Raw genomic sequence first — 17,433 nt, 5'->3', positions numbered from 1 at the left:
GATATAGGCTTGTTCTCGCTTTTATTTGAGCCGAAAACAAGTTAAAAAGGTTATTTCAAAAACTTGAGAGCCCGTTAACTTGGTCGGCACCTTCAAGCTACATGTGTCCATAGGCTAGTGACATCGCTTACCATCGGCCCGTGTACTCGCAATCATCGAATAAAGAAAACTCCATAGGTATTCACATTTCAGTGTCCCAAAATCCATAACAAATTGATACACACATAATTTTTCCCCGCTTCCATTTTTTACCTGAGCCCATGACAAACCAAACAAACGTGCTACAAATCAAATCGCGCCGAGATTGTTCTGTGGCCGGTGAAATATCGCGCGCATACATCATATCGCGGACGGCCAAGGGACGGAGGTCCTAACGACTGTAAGGATGTGGCCCAGCGTCTACTGAGCGTCTCGCTTGCAGCGTCTACGGAAAGAAAAATCGTTGGGATCATTTTTTTTGTACCTATGACGACCGGTCTAGCCTAGTGGGTAGTGACCCTGCCTGTGAAGCTGCGGTCCTGGGTTCGAATCCCAGTAAGGGCATTTATTTGTGTGATGAGCACAGATATTTGTTCCTGAGTCATAATTGTTTTCTATGTATTTGAGTATTTGTATATTATATATATATAGTTGTCTGAGTACCCACGACACAAGCTTTCTTGAGCTTACCATGGGGCTAAGTCAATTTGTGTAAAAATGTCCTATAATATTTATTTATTTATTGATGATGAGCAAACGTACCTATACCCAGTCGGATGTGGACGTCTTTTGGCGAATATGATGATAAATGAGCATGACGGTGTATTCCCATCCATCCCGGCACAGATGGGAATAGGCGCTAGATACAAATCATTCCCATTTGTGCCCGCCTCTTGTACGGCGATGGTCACGTGGAGTGGGCACAGATGGGAATACACCAGCAAGTAGCAAGGACTGACGGACGTGCATGCAGGATATTTAAATATGTATGTAAGGTAAAACACCGACCATCAAAATTCTGTCATTTCATTTGCCAAATACAAAATTACAAGACAGAAAAACCGCTCCGCTTCTCTCAGACCACAGCCCACAGCAATATTTCATCCCGCGGTAAAAAATTGGAAAAGGCTCCATTCGCGGGCGATTCCAATAGTGTGCACTACATGGTACACGCCGCGGTCGTAAAACGCACGCGGGTGACTTGTCCCGAACAGAGGGGCTACCGCGAAAACCGAAAATCACAAATTGCTGGCATTTTTCTCTGTCATTCTAATTACGCCTTCATTGGAGTAAAAGGGAAAGATCCCCGCATATTGCGAATTTCGGATTTCGCGGTAGCCCCTCAGTTTGTTCCAAATTATTTGAGAGATTCCCATTTGATTTCAAACCCTCTGTCCGCTTCTGCAAGAGTATGCCGCCCGTTACCTCTGTATTTGCGTCTCACATTTTGCTTAATGAGAGAGTGAGACGCAGTGCACATTGGACCAAGAAATTGGACAGGTGGAATATCAACCTTAGGAATGTGGTTGTAAGTTACATGCAAAGTCATTTAAAAAGACTGCGATTTGTTTTTGTTCTTTTATTTAATATTACATATTAGGTGCAAGCGCCACCTGGAATTCACTAGCGGAACTAAGCCTTGTAGCTTTAAAAAAGTGTTGACGATCGGCATCAAACTGAAAAGATAAGGAAAAAAATTGGTACAATGTTATAACAGTTGAATGTTTTTTTTTTAAACATGAAAAAGCACGATTTTACATAAAAAGTTCGTATGTTTTTGAAATATGATATTATGCGCGCCATCTGTAATTGAGTAGCGACCACTTTAATTTGGTTTCTGTTCGGCGACAGAGATGGCGGTGTTTATTTCCAATACGACGTGGATCCCAGTAAAATCGACAAATAAGAAGTCTGAAGAAGAATCTTATTTAGCTTTTTAATGTATTTTTTTTTAATAAACACTACTTTGTTCCATTTTTCAAAACTAGAGATACCTATTAGGTATTTTAGAGGTGAAGCAACCACAGTATTTTGTTTTTCGTTCCATAATAGGTACATATAAGGAATTTAATATGTATTTCAAATCAGGGTCTTACCATGATGTCCTTGGTTATTGCGATACTGAATTGCTAAGGGACGGAGTTATGCGACTTATATAGCTCCGTCTTTTAGCATTTCAGTTTAGGTCCCAAACAGAATCGCAATAAAGACGTCATGGAAGGCCCCAGTTCTTAAATTGGTAGAATGCTCTTGCTTACAATATAAGCTATTAAGTTTACACATTAAATTCTATTAATAAAAAGCGCTGGTGGCTTAGCGGTAAGAGCGTGCGACTTGCAATCCGGAGGTCGCGGGTTCAAACCCCGGCTCGTACCAATGAGTTTTTCGGAACTTATGTACAAAATATCATTTGATATTTACCAGTCTCTTTTCGGTGAAGGAAAACATCGTGAGGAAACCGGACTAATCCCAATAAGGGCCTAGTTTACCCTCTGGGTTGGAAGGTCAGATGGCAGTCGCTTTCGTAAAAACTAGTGCCCACGCCAATTCCTGGGATTAGTTGCCAAGCGGACCCCAGGCTCCCATGAGCTGTGGCAAAATGTCGGGACAACGCGAGGAAGATGCTGATGATTAAATTCTACTGATCTGCATACGCCACTTAGTAAGAGTAGCCAGTGGCATTTCCCCAAACTTTAAAAAGCTAACTTATTTTATTGAATGGCTCCCAAGTTATTGGTACGCGCGGCACGTCGGCATCGTAATTGGCACATTTGCCGAGGCCGCTGGTAACGCTCGGGCCCGTTTGGATTAGCGGGAAAGCATACAAAAATGGTTTTAGATTTACTTATTATAGGGAATAAGTGTTGGGTTTTATATGGCTCATAATTTTTTGAAAGCAGGTAAATTATTTAAATGTAATATCAAATATGGTGTCCGAATACAATTCATAACATAAAAGAATCAAAGGTCCCACATATCCTACAAAATAACATTCATTTGGATTTGATTTGGTTTGATTTTGTTTGATATCTTACAGTTAATATGTTCTTAGGGTTGGTGTGGTGAAAAATTTTGTGTTTCATTTGGGGGCAAATTTTGTTTAACGCTCCTGCTTTAAAACCCTCGCAACGCTCAAGATTGCATTTTTGGAATCTTTGCTCGAGTAATATATCAATATTAGCACGAGCGGTTAAACAACAACTTTGCCCCCTTGTAAAACAAATAACTAGGTACTTATTAACAACACTTTTAAACACTGACTTCATTTTACCGTTTACAAGAGATATACAATTTACAAAGTTATGATTACAATAATTATTATATAGTAAATATACTAAGGACCAGTACGCAGTACGCACATCCCTAAGACAACACAACAGTAAACAAATCCACCCAAACCGTCCTAAATACCATATTCAAATGCCAAAACCCATATCACAAAAACCCATCCGTTATTATCGCCAATTCGGCGAATAAATCAGGGTCTGCCGAATCCGGCGATAAATTTCGGCGAACCCTGGTCATCGCCGACCCTAGCGTTAACCCGGTTGGACCTTTCCGCTAAATAAATCCCTTATCTGCATACGGCAAACCTTTCCAGGGTCCGGCTTAATAAATTCAGGTTGGGTCGAGAGAACTTTCTTGGGGAAGTTGTATAGAGATGATACAATAGAACTTCGGCCCGGTTAGAACTTTAAGTTCATCAAATAATTATGACCTCTAGTTTTTAGACGTTTCTTCAAACAAATCGTCACTTTTGAATATGTAATCCGGTCCGGGTCGCATCTAGACGTAATATTTGACGTATCTTAAAGTAGGTAGTTAGTTAGGTAGGTATATCTCACATAGAGGTCACAGATATTTTTAGAAGGTCACTTATCTTGATAATACTAAAAAACATAACGACTCTGGTACATATACAGGTATGTATAGGTACCTACAATATCACGTTTTTCTTATTTGAGTCTCAAGCACTGAAAAAAATTATCCAGTCTGTGAGGTGCAGCGTAGATTCCTTTCACTTTGCGATGTCTACAGGAAAGACCGAACGAGTTAAACATACTATAAAATGTGTATTTACCTACATTTTATTTTATTTTTACTTAACTAGTAATTGTAAAAAATTACGAACTAGGTACATAATAGTATACCTACTATACCTAATTATCACACATTACATTATGTCAAAGAGAATAGAGTTCAAATTCTCTTTGATTATATATACCTGTATATGCTTGTAACTTAACAACATCTGACCCACAGACCAGATATTCAGGCAATTTTTTTTTTCACGTAAGTAACAATGTCTCAACCAATAATTCTTTCACTGAGATTAAATTAAATTCATATTGGTATCATAATTTACGAATTTGAATAGATATTTACTTAGCTTTTTGAAAGTTGGCACGTTTGCAAACTTATTCCTGAATGTCTTATTAAGTACCTACTACCTAACTACCTACATATCATATGAAAGTGCGCGTCCGAATCCATTCATAAATTATATTAATTCAAAAATCCGTCAGCGGTATTATCCACTCGGTATCCAGTCCTGAGGCCTGCTCATTTGGAAGGCGGCCGACCGTCCCGAATCAATAGTAATTCTGCGGGTAATCCTTGGCCCTCTGAAAAATACATAACTCAGCTGCGCCCCACTTTGTTCTGTTTGGGTTCCATTAGCTTATACAATTATAGAATTTAGTGATTAGCATAATTAGGTATATTTGGTTGGAATATTATGGTTATTGTTTAAGGGGTCTACGCACGTTACTCCCTGTCAAAATAGTATCGGGCCCCAAAATTAGGCTTTTTGTCGCGTGTTGGGCACTTCTTACACAACTCGACGAAGTTAGTCGAAGGCGATTGAAAAAAAATCTGATTGACTCTGCCGATTCATCGTTTTGCTAAATAAGTGACAAACGCTTCTCATTGCTTTGTTTCCTATCTTTCTTAATTTAGTGGTCTTAAGAAACCAAACATATTGAGCGTCAATTAAAACTTAACGACCCTTAGCAGCAGAACAACTCATTTCGATAACCTACGTAATAATAATATGTAAGTACTTGCATACACATTTGAAATACAACGAAATCCCTCCCAATCCATGCAAAAACTCACAAATAAAAGGGTAAACTCCCCCAATCATTCGTCTCCCTCATGTCAATAGGATTAAATATCTTGTGTCCCTTTTTAAACTGACCGCTTGACCATTGGCTGGTCGAGACACATTTTTTGTTCATTCACATTCGGTACGAGGTGAGATGTGTGTTGTGTAGTGTGAGTGTATGTGTGTAATAGGTATGCGCAGCGTAGTTAGGCGGGTTTTTAAGGATTTTACGACTATAGTTTTTACAATATTACAAGTGGACTTCACATTTATTGATAATCGAAACCTGTCGTAGTACGTTTGCCCCCTTTTAAAACAAATAACTATTTCCAATGATACAGTACCCACTAACAACAAACCAAACTCCAACTCCCAATGTCAAAACACATGTAGGTACCTACATAAATAACTTATCAATACATCTATAGGTACAAACAGTAAGGAAGGTCGACCCAGGATCTGTCTCCCGACCTAAAACTTTAGGGTGTTGGAAAGGGTGGGTATTTAAACTGATATAACAGATTTTGTCAATAGTGGGCCTAACTACAGTTAAATATAATCATAATTGTATATGGCTGTTGGAATTTGTAAGTGTCGGAAAGTAAGATGTTTGTTGTAAAGGCTGTGAATATTCTGGAGGCCGTTCAGCCCTCAAGTAATGATTTTACCAGAAAACGTGGACATTTTACCAGAAAACGTGGACATATTACCAATTAACATTTTGTAGATGCATAATATTGTATTGTGCGCGGAGGAATGCCTCAGCTAATGCTCATGAGCTAGTCTAATGACACAACTCTTTTTTTCCATACTTTAATTAACATATCATTTTAAAATTGCTGCAGTTTCCTAAAATATGTGTTTTTCATAAATATTGCAATATTTGCCATTTAATGTTTTTCGTTACCTACTTAATATCTGTCTCCGATTGAAAGTAATGAGCCTATTAATTTTAAGCATCAAGTTTTAGTGTTCTTTACATACCCCGCACCAAATATGCTTCTCTGTTTGGCCTAAAGGTTGACTGGTAGAGAATGCCGTGTAGCATTAAGTCCGCCTTTTATCACTGTATATTTTTTACTGTGCAATAAAGTTTAAATAAATAAATATAAAATAATAGTAAGTTCTAATTCTAAGAAAGTATACGTGGCCATATCGTCTATTACTTTAAATATCTGGGTGACCGAGCTTCGCTCGGAAAACATATAAAAAGTCGAAATTGCGCGTTTTCCCAGAGATAAGATCTAGCTAGATCGATTTTTCGCCCCCGAAAACCCCCATATAGCAAATTTCATCGAAATCGTTAGAGCCGTTTCCGAGATCCCCGAAATATATCTATCTAATACCTACCTTTAAACGAGCAATTCTTGTTTATTTATTTATATATATATATTTCGGGTATCCCTACTCTCCCTATCATCGGGAGTCTCGCACCAGTCTCTGTCAAACTATTATTTTACTCTGTTTTTTTTTCTAACTTCCTACTCTTAAGCTTAGAATAAATTTAAAAGTGGAAAAATGGAAAAAGTGAGTTCAAGTCTCACCACAAAGACAGTAGGTACTTTGGTGAGACTTGAACTCACGGCGTCTGGATCGATACTCCAGCGCTCTGCCATCTGAGCCACCAATGCCTCATCCATAGACAGCACTCTACTCTTGTTATAAATATAAGATACACTTTATTAGTTTACTTTTCCCACTAATGGGATATTTATCATGGGTTGTTCCTGTTCCTTATTTAGCCGGGACGGGCAGAGCCGGAGGATCAGCCTGTTAAATGTACGGAGGACAATGTCTATTAGCACAGAGAAACGAGTGGCGACGCTTGTTACATAACATAACTATTTTGCTACCGTAAATTAGGTATACCTATTAACTAGAAATAGAATCAAATTAAATAGGTAGTAACGCATGAAACACAAAATTATTTCATTCAGGGGTACCTATAAACATATGGCGTTTTCATAAACGGCTGCTAACTTAATCAGTTGATGATCGTCGTTTGTCCCTATCTGTCGTTATGCCATAGAGAGGGAGAAACGACGACCATCAGCTGATTAACTTAGCAGACGTTTATGAATAACGCCGATAGTATATAGCGATTATAAAGTTAAATCTAGTACATAACTTTTTAGTTCAAAATTCATAGAAAATGGCATAAACGTTTGAAAAGTAGGTACATATATGGTTTTACACTTGTTACTTACGCCTTATATTTTTTTATGTTGTGTTTATACTAATTTAAATACATATTAGTTTTTAGTTTATCTTTTGTATCAATACACCTTATAAAACAAAGTCCCCCGCCGCGTCTGTCTGTTTGTGTGTTTGTATGTTCGTGATAAACTCAAAAACGACTGTTCGGATTTTCATGCGGCTTTCACCTATCAATAAATATCAATTAAATATCAAGTGATTCTTGAGGAAGGTTTAGGTGTATATTTTGTTAACCCGTGCAAAGCCGGGGCGGGTCGCTAGTTTAATCTAAAATCGAAATAACAATTTTTCAACCACCAATGTCAACTCCACATATTTCGCTGTTCGTTTCATTTCCTGGGGTCCGGGGCGATGCTGGGTGTTTGGTCACTGCCTGAAATATATAAATGGCGCATTTAACTGTAACATGCTTACGCCCAGGGTTGCCTTTGAGGAAATGTGTTAAACTATAAAATTGGTACAAATGTAAAAGTTTTGTTTAAAAAAATGTACAGTCCATCTAAGCTAACGTTGCGTCGATTTGAACATAACAAATTGAGGGAGTGACATGATAAGAGTAAAATTTTTAAATACATTTGACAATAATGCCTAATGATGGCAAGGCCACACTTTGTCATGCAGAGTTCGCTTGATGATTTGTTTTTAAGAGAAAATAATAAATGTTTTACGTAAATAAAAACTAACAGGTCCGAGTACAACTAAGTATCCCAATTGATCAATTTATCCCAAACAGGTTTTTAATACCACCTCATGATACAACGAATATCTAAATGGACAAGATGAAATGTGTATCAAGGGATCCGACACGACCCGTCTGACCAGATAATTATGCACTTGTGGCTCTCAGCTATTGATCTCTTTACAATAGTGATTGACTAAAAAGATCAAAATAGATCAAGGAATGCTGCCCCTACCTGTTTTGATACATTAACCCGTACACTTATTCATGCCTTTTGTTAGTGGACAAGACGAAAATTGGATCAAGGGATGACCCTATGACATGTTTGACCAGTTGGCTCGTGCTGTGAGATCGAATCTGTAACAGGGGATGCTGTATCCCCTGTGTGGTTCAAAGGTTATGGGTATTATTGAGGCAGGGTATTATTATGGAGATTTTATTGATATCAAAATATCCTTATAGCTTTGTTGGTAGGTAGGTACAGCTACGAGTACACAACACTATCTAGATCAGTCAATTTAAGTTAAAAACGGTATGTAATTCAGGTATTTAATTATATTCACATTTAACTAGTATAGTTAGGTGTCGCAAATACCTCCAATTGAGAGGCAAAAAAGGTCCTAATTTAGATTTAAGCTATTAGTAATTAATTTCTGTTAGTAATACCACTGTATTGAGAGTTGAGAGGATACATTGCGATTCTCTCATATCGCCTGTTTGTCATAAAAAAAAGTTTTACGTTTATTTTTTGTTCATCATAATTGTTTTATTAAATTTTATCAGACATTCGAACCAACAATTATACGTATTACCTACTTACGTATAGCATATCAAAGTTAATCCATTTCTGTCTACGTGACGAGTTTATTACTGATAGTCCAGTTAACTAATTATGGTCCCACACTGAGGAATTTCTTTTAGCCGTAAAATGTATTTTCCTGTCGTTGGAGCCATGGACTTAAAAAAAAGGGTGGTTATAATAGCCCTGGCGTCAGTACAGAAACTGCTACTATTAACCGTTACTTGTCTGCAATATAGCAAATGTTGTTTAAATGAAACCTTTCAGCAGAGGCAGCCCTGAACCCCATCTCTGCGATAAGTAACGGGCTACCTCGCCGGCTTGATGCGCGCATTTGTAACGTCGATGTAAACACAGATACCCAACAACACCTATTTCCACCAGGATATGAAGGCCGCACATGTAAATGTCTATACTTGAATCACTTACGCACACTCATTTGTTACAGGGCTACTGTTCTGTGATATTTTTGTTTGATATAACTCGAATTTAAGTAGATTAAGGTGGCGTAGAGGAAGGGAGGAGGGAAAATTATAATGACGGGCAAATTTGAAGGCACGAGACCTCAGGGCCCTCCCTCTACTAGATGATGTGCTGAAATTACGGCGAGGAACAGAACCCTATGGAGGAACCTGGTCTTCAACAGAAGGACACGATGTCACGGTCCTCAGTATTGAGGGACCGACTGGGGAAGAGATCAAGGAAAATGTGTTTTTGGTTATTGGTTTCTGACCGCGAACTCGTCTGTGTTGAATTAGTAGGTACTTATGTACTTCTATGGCATCCCACTTCCGTAATAAATTTAACACTTTTTTACCCCCTAAAGGGATTTTTTTCGTGATAAAAATACTATCCTTTCTTTCCCAGGAGTCAAACTATCAGCTAACTGTAAAGAAGTAACAGACAGTCAAGTAGACAGACTGGGTTACTTTCGGATTTATAATAGGTATCAGTAGAATTGTTGCAATGTAGCAATATTACCTACGTAAACTAGTGTCATTGTGTAGTAAAATGAGGAAAAACATAAAATAATCGTTAATTACTCCTTTAATCCCATTTCAACTTACTGAAATTAGGTTTCGCACGTAACGGATACGATTTGCAAAGTATCAGGCTCCGATTTCGATAGAGAAGCGGTTTTCAATAATAATTCAAAGGGCTCTGAGCCTAATATCTATATTTCAGAGGGAAAACGTTATATGTCCATACAGATACTATACGAAGATCCCCTGTTGTGGTTCTGAAGTTGTAGGGTCTAATATATCCCTAGACCCTTTGCCAGATTCTCGGCTATTCGGTTACTCGTTCGTTTTAATTTGTTATGTATTGGAAGCTTGGACCTTTGGTTAAACTTGATTTATAATCATCTTTAGATATATTGGAGCAGCCAAGGAGCTCACAAATATCTAAACAAGCCCGTTTCGAGCAACTTAGTCGCTTCTGTATATTTTAGATACTATGTGGAGCTAGGTCGATTTTAGTAAGCTTGTCCCATAATACGAGTATGTATTGATATATTTTATTTTTTATTCTATGATCTTAATATTTTATACATTAGGTAGACAATGTAGGGCTAAAGTAACTTAGATTGCACAATATCTAATAATCCGGTTTTAACGAAGTTTAGCAGTGAAGTGGTATAAATCTCATAAAAAAAAACCAAAAGTATTCTAGACACCATATTAAGAACCTTCTACAGTTTTCCACGACTTTTCGAAACCAAATAATTACTTACACACTTTCCAGTTGTCGCCAGTGCCCTTTCAAATATTTATTGACATTTTCATAATTCAGCGGAGGGGCCGCCGGCTCTTTTTATTTGCCGCCTTGCTCCAACATTCATGATGCTATGAGCTATTGCGAGAAACGAGGAAGCGGAAGAAGTGGCATCGTAATGTGGTTAAGAGGTGACGTAGTGGCTTTGGCTGAGAGACTTGGGGGCCAATTCGGACTCGCGTTTTGATGTGAAGATGTCATTTTGTAAGTAATGCAGTACGGATATGATGGTCGTTCTTGTCTACGTGACAGCGTGATAAAACGGTGTCCGTCACTTTCTTTCCCACGGTGTTAAACAGTGACAGTTATTTTATCACGTGGATAAAGATGGATAAAGCTATCCATAATAGGCTGGCTGATGTCATTACACAATGTTAAGTTACACAAATGTTACAAGTATGGGGTGAAGGCACACTGAAAGAAACAAAGACACAAAATATGATTATGGTTTATCTAGCCGATCGCAGAAGAAACAATAAACAAACTTTAAATACAAACTTACGGGTGTGTTTTACTCCGTATTTTACGTTGTGCATACTTATAAGTATATGCGCTACTGAACTTAGGTTAGATCTACCTTGTCAGAATTAGGGAGAAGACTTCCGATATATATTTCAGTTTTTAGGGTTCCGTAGCCAAATGGCAAAAAACGGAACCCTTATAGATTCGTCATGTCTGTCTGTCTGTCTATCTGTCCGTCTGTCCGTCTGTCCGTCCGTATGTCACAGCCACTTTTTTCCGAAACTATAAGAACTACACTGTTGAAAACACTACTACTACAAAGAACTACAAAGTAGATGTATTTTGTGAACCGCATTAAGATTTTCACACAAAAATAGAAAAAAAAATTTTTTTGGGGGTTCCCCATACCTAGAACTGAAACTCAAAAAAAAAAATTTTTTCATCAAACCCATACGTGTGGGGTATCTATGGATAGGTCTTCAAAAATGATATTGAGGTTTCTAATATCATTTTTTTCTAAACTGAATAGTTTGCGCGAGAGACACTTCCAAAGTGGTAAAATGTGTCCCCCCCCCTGTAACTTCTAAAATAAGAGAATGATAAAACTATAAAAAATATATGATGTACATTACCATGCAAACTTCCACCGAAAATTGGTTTGAACAAGATCTAGTAAGTAGTTTTTTTTTAATACGTCATAAATCCCCTAAATACGGAACCCTTCATGGGCGAGTCCGACTCGCACTTGGCCGCTTTTTATGATTGTAGATACTATTAATTTTACTTGATTTAATTATCACAAATAAATTTAGTTGGAGTTAAAACTCTTCGAAAATATAATTGTCACTTGCCGCGTCTATTCATTCCTTATTCATATCGTAGGGTATTATTTTTTCACACCCCCACAGATATAAATTTATCTCGTTGGACATTGCCGACGTGCGGTTGCGTGAGCGACAATGGGTCGGAAAATGGGAGGTAATGGGTTTGGACTATGTCGCAGGCCTATCTTGGATTTATTTTTGATTTCATTAGACTACTTAGCCCTTATATACCCAGAACTAGTTTGTGGTCTGAACTCCTTGACGTTACAGATTATCCCTCCTACTAATTTTAATGTGCGGGAGTGAGTTTTATTTAGTGGGTCGATAACGACCCAATGGGTAGGTATGGATTAGATACTTGAAAATTGTGTCAAGTAACAAGGTCAAGACGTGGGTAACTTACCGAGCTTGTCATATTATTTTCCCACTTAGTCATGTAAATATGAAACTCGCATACATGTACTTACAACACAATGTTATACGGTACATAATGTACCGAAAAACATTATCAAAACGCGCGTGTTGTGTCCAAAGGGGGAATCATTCTTGGGGGTGGTATCAGTGACGTAAGGAACACAGTCCACTGCGTATAAATAAATAATTTATTTCAGATTTTATTTTAATCCATATCATGGTGGTATCACTTAAAAAAAAACTTATCATACTAGATCTTAGTCCACTTGTAACATATACATACATAAATTAACAAACTACATATTGTATTCTATGAACTGTTTGATTAACTGGGGCACAATTCATGTTGTTCTCGAACCGCCCCGTGTTCAGTGATCTAAAAGCTCGAGACATGTCCATCATACCACGGAATTAGCTAACTCGCGATCACAATAAGCGCGAGCGATATTATAAAAACCATATCAGAGCGCCTAGCCAAGATGACAATCATTGATAGAATACAATAATTGAAAATTAAATAATGTATGGAAATAGTCACATGTCTTTTCGTAGCATCTGTCATCCCGATACTTTTTTATTTTTCATTTGGCGTCTTGGGTAGGCACCCTGATTTTAAAATCTAAAACCATTACAATTCGAAACTATCTATAGATTTAAATATAACTAGCATCGCAATTTAATATTGTGCATTCATAGTCAAATTATAATTTAGAAGCAAATAACATGTATGCATAAAATCAAATAACACGAGGTTGCCGTAGGTACTTACATACACTTAAAATTTGACCGTTTCTTTTACTTCTACCGTTTCGCTGCGTCTTACGTAAGCGAACAACTCGCGAACGCAACGCGTCGTGCCCAAGGCGTTCGCGTTCGCAACGAGATCGCCCACGTAGGACACTTCTATAGATATCAAGGGATTGATTCACCCCGCGCCGCATCGCGTCGCTTCGCGTTCGCGTGTTGTTCGCCTACGCAGTACGCTGCGTTACACTTTGTTTCTTTCCAGTGTACATCGCGCTTTATCAAGGTAAAGGGTGGTTGGAATCAAGAAATATCATAATAGGGTGGCACTAAGCGCGAGCTTTGCTGGCTTGCACAGCCTCTATTTTTATTTGTAAGAAACCGCGAGGTGGGCTCGCTTCTTCGAAACGAGTAAGTGAAAACTTCGATTTCTTGTATTTTATTTTTTATTTCATTTTGGTGTCGCAATGTCGGAAGTCGGTATGGAGAAAATCATATGTATTCATTCTTAAGTAGATTTCATCAATTATAAAAGCTAAATTTTATTTTTAGAGCGGGATTTTATACTTTGGGCGAGCACAGCTGATCACAATGCGGCACATGATAGCGTCACCTTTTCCATTATTTGGGGTCGGGCCTCCTCACATTTTTGCGCCAAGATGTTCTATCTTGGGTGTCACTTTTGGCAGTTGGGCTTGTTTGAGGTCTCCTTTTAACTTGTGTACCTCTGCTGCAAATATTTTTTATTTTATTGAACCAGTTGGTAATCAATTTAATTTATTAACGATATCATTTATTCAATAACGATATCATTGCATGCGATCAAACGAATGTTAACAATTCTAAAAACTCAGTTACTCTCTTTTACCTCTGGAGCGAGCGGGGCGGTGCGCTCGAGTGTGGATTTTGAATAATATATTATTTTCTTATGTAAAATGCCCGATTACGCCCATCGTCGAGATTTTTGCGGCTCCTTTATGGAGCTTCATATGTTTTGTTCTATTCCACATTACGGCTAAGTTGCAAAAAATACTGGGGTAGAATTAAACTTCGGTTTTGTTAACTAGTGACATCGCTTTCTTGTTTGCGAACAGATAAAGATACCTGCATAGGTAAGTAAAGTTGCCACGTTACTGTCATTTTGTCAAGTTGAATATTAGGCCGACCTCTATTCCATTTATTATTTTATCTACACACATATCAGAAACCCTCTATGATGCGTTCAAAAACACAAATTACGGCCAGTGTAACGATAAACTATTTAGAGAATGTTTTTTTTTTTTTTCATAATTCATTTATTTACAAACAAGAAATATGTATTATATTATTATTACTCGGCTAGTATGTGGCCATGAGTAAGCCCATTTATAATAAAAAAAAAAACAAATATAGATTTAATAATGACATTGAAATTCTGAACATCTACGTGGCCTATGACTTGAGCTGTCATTAAAACTAGTCGAATGGACCATCTTATGTGATGTGTTAAATGTCTATTATGTCTGTCTTAGAATGTTATTGCTGGGGTTAAAGCATAATAACAACACTTTTGTTATTATGCTTTGTTCAAGTTTATGTCTGGGCCCTGGGATGATAGTTCCAAAAAAGTTTTTTTAAGTAATTGGGTATGAACAGTTGAACACTAGCAGTAGTAGGTACCTATCATAATATCTATTTACAAGATAGGTTATTTTTACAACTAACCGCAGGTAGATTTAATTGTCAATGTAACTGTGGCCTCATTAAGTATTATGTTGCATCCTCTGATAAATAAGTTTTGTATCTCTGTGAGCCTTCTGTGAGCGGTCCAAATTGGGCTCATATTCTCAGCATTATGAACATTCAGTACTTGTTTCTTTGTAGCAGCATCAAAACCAAGAAATCATAACGTACGACGCACACAATTTAATGCGTGCCGATATGAAAAATAAGTACCAAAATTAACCCTACCCACGCCCGGGTCACCACCGAGGTGGCGTAAAAAGAGGTATATTATTTTATTATCTACATCCAACCGGGAGACGGCAATATCACCGTATATAGATTCGATTTTCTACGTGAATTCGTTTGACGGCCTTCATAATGCTACATATAAAACTGGGGACTTACGGTCCCCAAAACCAATTTCGGGTTATGACCCGACGACTCTCTGATAATATTCTCGGGTTATTAGGTACGGATAGGAGTTTTTACTATGGCTATTTTTTGTGCTGACGGCGGATTATTGGGCGGAGTAAAGTTTACGGGATGTGTCCCGCGGAGGTGTTCGTCTTTTGTTTTAGTGCCTCGTTCGCTTCACGGTTGTTGTTGCTATCGTGTCAGCTTTTGCCCGCGGCTTTGTCTGTGTAGCACCCGTCGCGCTCATAAATAAATTTCTAACGAGTACGGTCAATGAATTTCTGTGCCACTTCGTACCTTGCCAAAGTGACAATAATATAAGATCCGTTAATGGACGTAGTTTGATATTCTAATGATAATACATTTCCGGCCGGTAGGTACTGAAACGGTAAACATTCTTAATGATTTTCTTTTGTTGTAGATGTATTAAACGGCAATCCACTTACAACCCCTCTAGTGTTGCGGGGGTCCTTGAGCGTCGGTAATCGCTTACCATAAGGCGATTCCTCTGGTCGTTTACCTATATCATAAAAAATCACTTATTCAATATTTATACATCGCGTCTTCTTCTACAAGTCATAGCTAATATTTTGCACGTGAGAGTGACTGCGATATAGTGATATCAAAATAAAATCCACTTTTAATGTCCGAAATCCTTTCCCGAGTCACATAGACTCACTGACGCTTGGTAACGTCTTTCGAGAACCTGCCTGTCTGGCGGACTACCTATTCGTAATTCTTATATTTATTACAATGTTCAGGCCGACCAGTTATGTGTGGTCTGCGATTGTGTACTGATAGACAAGGATCTATAGGTCAAGTTATCTACTTAGGGGGGACTTAAAGTTGAGACTAAATGTTTTGTGACTTGGAACTGCTAGTCGCCAAATTTTATATATCGAACACGCTAATAATGTTATGCCAATTGTAAAATCTGACCGTAAGACCAGTTTCGTGACTGTGAGTTGTTCATCAATTTTATTACAATTAGACGTAGGTATGTAAACTATGTAAAGTAAATTATAATGGAAAAGTGTCTATTTTTTGTTATTTTTATAAATAACGGTGTATTTTATTATTAAGTAATTAACCATCGTTAATTTACGCAATTTTTGAAAACTGCTTATAAAAAAGACGATTATTCACACAATAGGCTACATGACTAATTTGTTTTTATGGTATCAATCGATCGGGTTTGTTTTTAGGATCAAATGCCTATATGGGACCCATTGCATTAAAGTAACACAAAAGTCAGAAATTGTAGTCAAAGTCCGACAGTCGCACTTCACTCGCGAAACGCCCTATACAAAACGGCCAGAGGCCGTGATGTCATCGCCCATCTTGTATATGGACAAAACAAGAAAATTGCGTTTTTGTCGGTGAAATATTGCGTTTATGTATATAGTTGCTATACAATATTTTTTTGGATGAAATGTAAGGGATCGAATGGTACCCTTACTTTTATCGTTTTTGGAAGTTAAAAAAACTTAAATTTTGAAACTTTCAGGTCCTGTAATTTTGTAATTTTTCAAAATTTTATTTTAGTATCCACATTATTGTGATAAATTGCTCGTTTGATATCTATTTTACTAGATTTTGTTATAAAATTCAACATGTGTCATCATCCCTATTATCGATTACTGTCTATGATGTATTAGGCATTCTTAAGGCTGATCAGATTTGCCGCTAATTAAACTTTGAACATACAATTAGGTATATTTGTTGAAAATAAAGACAATAAACTTTAGTATTAGTACTGTTTAAAACTATTCCCATTCCAGTCACACACGCTACGATCATTCGCCCATGATCCCGTCTTTATGGTCACGTAACATTTCGAGCACAGATCGAGAAGTGACTGCAAACGATAACCAATGTAGCTGTAAAGCTTTTCCAGTATCGATAGTACGTGAGCTGAACCAAATTATTGCGTGCGATAGGTACCGAATGCTGCGCGATTTTGTTTTGGCAAGTTATTGGACAGTGGTGAGTTTAGCACTAAACATTATACAAAAAACAGCAAAAATTACCAGTAGCAGTGACATGCACGAAATTACTATTACAATATAATTGGATTATGTACCTTTAAAATTAATTAAATTAATGAAACTTGAATAGGCGTAATTGATTATGCGCTTAAACTATAAAAGTAGGTAATTAAATTCTTTAACCACAATTTCGCTGTTACTAAAATATGTGAGACTTCTGAATTATCGCCTCGATACTCGAATAAATATGTCATTTGCTAATAACTTGTAATAAAAAGTGTTTATTTTAAAATAAAAATATTAAATCTTGAGGGAAATAGTAAATT

At 37.4% G+C, this 17,433-nt stretch overlaps 1 long non-coding RNA gene across 1 annotated transcript in view; it reads right to left on the bottom strand.

Annotated features, from left to right (window-relative positions):
* The window catches only part of LOC134653453 (uncharacterized), a 180,580-nt gene extending 168,962 nt beyond the window's left edge, over nt 1–11,618 (bottom strand). Inside the window, exon 1 of the long non-coding RNA XR_010097255.1 lies at nt 11,441–11,618. This is a non-coding gene — a long non-coding RNA (uncharacterized LOC134653453). The remainder of the gene's footprint in view (nt 1–11,440) is intronic.
* Nucleotides 11,619–17,433: the final 5,815 nt, after the last annotated feature.

The sequence above is a fragment of the Cydia amplana genome, chromosome 13 (assembly GCF_948474715.1).
Source record: "Cydia amplana chromosome 13, ilCydAmpl1.1, whole genome shotgun sequence".
NCBI classification, from domain to species: Eukaryota; Metazoa; Arthropoda; class Insecta; order Lepidoptera; family Tortricidae; genus Cydia; species Cydia amplana.
Note: the sequence above shows the minus strand (reverse complement) of the source record. Positions and strands in the feature narration are given on the sequence as shown.